Source organism: Tetrao urogallus (genome assembly GCF_951394365.1).
Source record: "Tetrao urogallus genome assembly, chromosome: 3".
In the NCBI taxonomy this organism is placed as follows: Eukaryota; Metazoa; Chordata; class Aves; order Galliformes; family Phasianidae; genus Tetrao; species Tetrao urogallus.
In genome coordinates, this window is record NC_136815.1 from 17,790,946 (window position 1) to 17,798,168 (window position 7,223).

The following is a 7,223-nucleotide window of genomic DNA, read 5'->3' on the forward strand; positions in this document are numbered from 1 at the left end:
AAGCATACAAGCTACTTCTTATCATTAAAAAAACTAAAACAGAAAAAAAAAAAAAAAAAAGCTTAAGATGTAATATCCTGCAGTTATTTCAGTTTTGCAATGTGTGATACAGTGCACAGATTAAAACTAAAGACATGTATTAATTACTAAATTTCTTCATAAGTAAAGTGAAATGAAAATGCAATTCTAAATGCAATTCTAATCTGTTGTTTTCCAAGGAAAAAATATCAGTCATGTATGCATATCTATTTCAAACAATTCCTTTGAATATTAACCAATGATTTTGATCTCTCTGAGCAGCCCAGAAAATACAGGATTTATGCAATATCTGTCTTCAAATTGTACTGAAACCTAGAAACAATAGTGAAGTTAAAAAGCTGGTTTTGATGGCTAGGTTTTATACGCAGTTTACAGATGAAACATTTGCCACAGTATCAGTCACAGGTTAGACTGCCAAATTTATTGGCCTTGAAGAAGAGAATTTCAGGATGAAAATATACATTTGTTTATGGCTCCAAAATAAATTCCTCAAACTGTTTTTGCAATTCTGAAGCTAAGGTTATTTAATGTGTCCTGTTGTGATAGCAAAGAAATAGGGATGCAGCACCTCAATTATCCATTTTTGCTGGCAGCCTTCCAAAACAAGCTCCAATCCTGATTGAAACCCAGAGCTTCAAGAGGCGTGCCTCAGATCTTTCCCACTATGTCCCCCAAGTACATCCCAGAGGGCAAAAAACATTATTCTCTTCTTCCAGAAAGCTGAAAACCCAGCAGAGAGGGAATAGAGAAATGAAAATCCAACAGTAAAGAACAGTCCGTTTCATGACTGACTTGGTCGAGTATGAGCAAAGAGATGCTTTTTCTGATAAGCTTCATGCATATATGGTCTGCTAGAGGTTAATATCTGATGGAAACACAAGTCAGATGATCCCATGGATCTAATGCCAGGGAAGTGAATCAGAAAAGTACCTCATATTGTCAAATAAAGTAGTTTAAATGAGCACAGGAAGCTTGACCAGTCCTGCACAGAGACTGGCATTATAAACCACTATGAGCAAAAAGGCGGTGAAGAAACTGGTGACAGCTTCAACATGCAAACTGTTCAGCTTTTGAACTTTAAAAGTGCAGGCTGGTGATTTACAGTGAACATAATGGTAACAAAAAATGTTTCCAAGGACATTCTTGGTTTCAAGAAAACAAATCCAAGACCTTCAGTCAGTGCAGCTCTTCACTTACTGACCCGAGTATAACATTACAGTTGATAATAATCTTTACCAAACAAGATTACAAGTTGTGTAATAAAACAGTCTTCAGTATGATCCCCATCAGAACAGATGAAAGACCAGAAGCTCAGATTCTATTCTATTCTATTTGTAGACTCTAAGCCTAAAACAACAAACAATTAAAAGTTCATTTGTAAAGGCAAATACCTTTAAAGAAAAAGTGATATTTACTTTCTAGGTGCCTTCAACAGAATGCCATGCAAGGAATTTAATCTACTGCATATTGCAAGATTGGATGTTGTTAAATACAGAGAGGTTAGATGTTATTAAAGCAAAGAAGAGTCTGAGAAGCATACTTCTTTTTGTAATAATTTTTGTAGTGCAAATAATTATTGTACTGCAAATTGCTAAACGCTCCCTACTAACTCCACGTTAATATTAAGGTAAATGACAGTTTCAAGTCCTGTGTAAGTGACAATCCAAAGAGGTATGCAAATAAATAAATAAATAAATAAATAAATAAATAAATAAATAAATAATCCCCCAGAAGTATCAGCTTACTTTTGGATCTTATCCAGAGCCCTCAAAATTCTTTGAAATTCTTTCTATTGATCTCAGTAGGGTCAAACCCTCAAAACTTTAAATCATTCTACACATTTTTGAAACTAATACTGCCCAACAGTCAACGATTTGCTAGTTGCAGTATTTGCCTTGAAGATGCACTTCCATATTATTTCTATTATTTTATCTACTCCTTAAAGCGGCCATTTTTGTCTAACTCTTTCATTGTTTAATTACTAAATGCATTACAATTTCAGAAAACTAGTGTAGGCCTTTGTGGAAATTGACAGTTGCCCTTGCTGAAAACTGAACTTGTTTTAGACCGCAATAATTTCACAGAATCACAGAATCACAGAATGGCCAGGGTTGGAAGGGACCTCAACGATCATGAATCTCCAACCCCCCTGCCACATGCAAGGCCACCAACCTCCACGTTAAATGCTAAACCAGGCTGCCCAGTGCCCCGTCCAACCTGGCCTTGAACACCTCCAAGGACGGGGCATCCACAACCTCTCTGGGCAGCCTGTTCCAGCACCTCACCACTCTCTGGTAAAGAACTTCCCCCTGATGTCCGACCTAAATCTCCCCTCCCTCAACTTAAAACCATTTCCCCTCGTCCTACACATATCAACCCTTTCAAAGAGTTAATTCCCCTCCTGTTTGTAGGCTCCCTTTAGGTATTGAAAGGCTGCAATTAGGTCACCCCACAGCCTTCTTTTCTCCAGGCTGAACAAGCCCAGCTCCCTCAGCCTGTCCTCATAGGGGAGGTGCTCCAGTCCCCTGATCATCTTTGTGGCTCACCTCTGGACCCTCTTCAACTGCTCCCTGTCTTTTTTGTACTGCGGGCTCCACACTTGGACACAGTATTCCAGATGGGGCCTCACAAGAGCAGAGTAGAGGGGACAATCACCTCCCTGTCCCTGCTGGCCACCCCTCTTTTGATGGAGCCCAGGATACCATTTGCCCTCCATGCCGCAAGCTCATATTAAGTTTTTCATCTATCAAGACCCCCAGGTCCTTCTCCACAGGGCTGCTTTCAAGGACTACTCCATCCAGCCTGTACGGATGCCTGGGATTCCTCCGGCCCAAATGCAAAACTTTGCACTTTGCCATGTTGAACCTCATCAGGTTCACCCGGGCCCACCTTTCTAGCCTCTCGAGGTCCCTCTGAATGGCATCCCTTCCTTCAACCGTGTCGATCGCAGCAACCACTCAGCTTGGTGTCATCAGCGAACTTGCTGAGGGTGCACTCGATTCCTACACTGATGTCATTGATAAAGATGTTGAAGAGCACCAGTCCCAAGACAGACCCCTGGGGTACGCCGCTCATTACTGGCCTCCACTTGGACATAGAGCCATTGATGACTACCCCCTGTCTACGGCCTTTCAACCAGTTTCTTATCCATTGAGTGGTCCACCCATCAAATCCACATCCCTCCAATTTGGAGATGAGGATGTGGTGGGGAACCATGTCAAAGCCCTTGCTCAAGTCCAGGTTTTTATTTAGGAAACTCTTCTTGGCAGAGAGTACTGTGCCTTCATGCCTGTAGATAGTGTCACAGGTCCAGCATGTGCCCAGATTAGTAGCTGCAGCACTGTATAATTGAGAAAAAATGCTCAGATGATAACTTAAAGCACAATCAAAACTTTAAGTTAATTAAAATGTCAACTGCAAAAACAAGTTTTGATATTCAAAGTTTAGAGTCTATGCATTTTCGATAAAAATTATTTTCAATAAAAATTATATCTAATTTTTCAAATATAACACATTGTTAACATTAATTTAACTGTTTCCTCTTCTTGTAAGCTCTTGAGTTACCCTCATTGTTGAGTTTTACTTCCATCTCACTATCACAGGCAGACCTGCTGGGATACTTTACCAACCAAGTCTGTGATGTCTTCCAAATATGCAGAAAAGCCACTCATGTACTGTGTCTTTGTAAAAAATAACACAAAATATTTTTTTATGTATGTTTCCATTAGCTATATTGTCTGTTGTACCTAATTTGTTGTTGTTGTTGTTCTTGTTCTGTGGTCATCAAAAATAAGTAAATATATATATATAATATATATAAGCAAATACAAAAGCACAGACATTAAACTACATAATTAATATTATATATATATCAGTATTATATTATCAGTATATAAAGTATTAAATAAGAATGATGTTAACTAATATAAGTTTTTCCTTGTATGTTATTCTTTCCTGCAATGAGTAATGAATTGTAGCAATATTAAATATGTTATATATTAAACATTTCATCCAGGACAATTAATAAAAAGACTGTTTCCGGGAAAATCAATTTTATTATAATTTGAATGTCATAATAACTTGTAATAGAAATGTTTTTTCTTTTTACAGTGATAAGTGAAAGGCAAAAGAGAAGATTTTAATCTAGTCTATAATAGCAGTGTGCTCACACTTGGGTCACTGTTTTTTCTCTAATGAAGACAAGAAGTCAGATGTAGCCAGCTGGCTAACCTTTCAGGCTACAATTCCACTGTGAGCAGTAATTTCTGTATAAACAGCGTGCACATTTTAGAGGGGCATGGGAGAAGATTTCCTTCCAAGACAGAAAGATATGAAAGGCATTTTAATTTCAATTAAGTAATAAGTTACACAGTTGTGATGACACAATTTATGTTTCAAATACCTGTAAAATAATCACAGTAATTAAAATGTAATAGTCATCATATAGGATCCAATTTACTAAAAAATGTATAGTAGTGCATTATTGCAGTCTGGTGTCCACCTGTCTCAGACTGTTATTTACCAGGAACCTTGCTGTGATTTCCTTAAAATGTAATTAAATGTTATTAGCACAGGGAATTCTGGACAGATGTCAAACTGGCCCCAGACTCCTCTGCTAAAGTGTTTCCTGTGGTAGGTTACATGAAGACTGGAACTAGGGTGAGATACAGATTTCCAAGCCCAAATTTAAATAATTCACTACCACATACCTTCATTGCTGACGTGCTGGGGAGCACTTGCATTACATGATAAAGTTGCTTCCAACAGAGCTCCCATATATCCAAATATCTATCAAGTATCTGGATCCCCAGGAATCCCAGTGAGATGGGGCTTTGTGCTGAGAAGCAAAATAATGAGGTTTGAGTGTGGTGTGTTCTTCCAGGCTTTTGAGGCTGTTTTGCAAAATGGAATGCTACAGTGTCCATCACATTTCATGAAGAACATCTCTGAGTCCTTCTGTTTGAAGCTGCTTTTGTAGCACAGAAAAGTAGCTCATGAGGTGAAAGTGATTGTATGGGTTACTGCATTCTCGTGGACATAAGCCATTCTGTTCCACTGAATTTGGCTATCTCACTGTCAGGAACTGGATGATTAATGTAATCACTGCTATGATCAGTAAAGTGCTCCATTAATAAAAACTCATATTTGGGTGCTGGGAGAATGGCAGCCATCTCAGAGCTATCTCACTCATCTTCTGGAAATTTAAGGGACTTCTTAAAAGCAGTTCAGAGAGAGAGAAATAAATGTGAATTAAGTCTAATTTTTTTTTTTTTTTTTTTTTTTTTTTTTTTTTTTTGGGAGGGCACAATTTTTTTGTAATGCTTGCAGATTTTCCAGTCCAAGCGTAACATGCAGTGGGCTGTCCTTAAATCTACTGACGCACACACTGTTATTTTATACAACTTTAAAGTGATGCATGACTGACAACTCATTTTGAACCAGATTCTTTTAGAGATCTCTGAAAATTTTATTAAAAGCAGTGAAACCTCACAGTCTTTCCATCTGACATCCCTGTCGCTCATATATCCATTCCCCACTCATTATAGTGTTTGATGAAGAGAAAGATCTTCTTGACAAAAGATTGAGTATATGTCTTTTTAATTCAATTAGTACCCAGTTAATCAATTTAGATCTCAGAATGCCACAGCTGTCTTCCATCTGAGACATTGTTTTTTCCTAAAAATTTGGCCCAGGCATTTCTGTTAGCAAGTAGGAATAGTTAGAAACTGCTTAGAGGCTTCTCCAGAATTTAGCACCAAGCCAATTCTAAATTTGAGTGTAGTTTTTGTTGTTTTTGATGTTTTATCTCTTTACTCAATAAAAGCCTCATAAACCCTTCTCCTGAGCATTTGGTCATAAAGAAGGAACTTTTTAAATGATGAGTGACAGTTAGTGGGTGTTACAATAACTGAATACTGTCCTCTAATACAACAACAATCTTTTGAAAATTCCCAAGAATAATCTAGTTCAGAGTGACTGACTGGAAAAACAATTTTTAATATTTTTGGAACTATGAACCTTAATTTTGAGAATTCCTAGATGTTTACATATAGTAACCTGGTTCTGCAGGAATAGTGTTGATCCTATATGGGGTCTGGGATTGGGTTGTGCAAGCTACTTCACAGACTGCTAGAATGTGACAGTCTCAAGCTTGGTAAGGGTGGGGGTTATTTTTTACTTTGTTTTGCTTTCAAATCCAAAGCAGACGCAAAAAGATAAAACCAATCAAACAAACAGAAAATGAACCAAATTAATATGAGTTATTTGAAGCAAGAAAGCAGATCTGTGGCAGTATCAGGACAAGAAAGAAATATCTATTGCCTGTCCCAAGAAATGCTTGTCCAGTTTTTATGGATATTTGAAAAAAATATCAAGCGTGCCCTACATTTACCCCACCCAACTGAAAGGCCCACACTGGAAGCCTATATTTTCTCAGTTGTCTTAAAATTTTCAAGGAATAAATGCCTGAACATTTTGAAGGAATTTGAAATACCACTGTCATCATTTTATGATTTTTGGTTATTGGTATTCCACATCACAGCATCATGTAGTGCACTGGGAATTAAAGAGTTAATGCTCCAGGACCAGGTACCTGTCCTGGAAGAGAAGAACTACTGCATTCCCCAGAAGACTTTTTGCTGTTCTGTTTATCATTTCTGCTCAGGAGGAATACAAGGAGGATTTAAATCCTTGGTAGGTCACCTGACATCCCTCTTTTTGATCATCTCCTCACTGCAGCTTGACCCGACTGCACATCTCACCTCAGCATTATGGTAAGGCCTTCAGTTTTTGGACACTCTCTCTCATTGTATTTGATTCATTAGCTTTAATTTTAATTATATTATGTTATTGTGCATTCCAATATCTTATTTAGTAAATTAGTTTGTTTCTCCTCAGATCGTTGCCACTGTTTTTAACAGGGTCCCCTGTTAAAAACCCCTTTCCGGAGGTGCAGATTCACAAATCCCTCTGCCTCACTAGTCACAGAATCTGGCTGAACCTGCCCATAAACCATTGAAAACCACATACAAACAGAAGTAGGCAGAAACATTTTGTGCAAGTGGCATCTTCTTTTTGGTTTCACACTGTATTCACAGATTAATTTTAGATTTCAGTTCTATCTGAACAGGCTGCAGCAGAATTATTCTAGGCAGATCAAAATAAGTAAATGATTCAAAGCATTC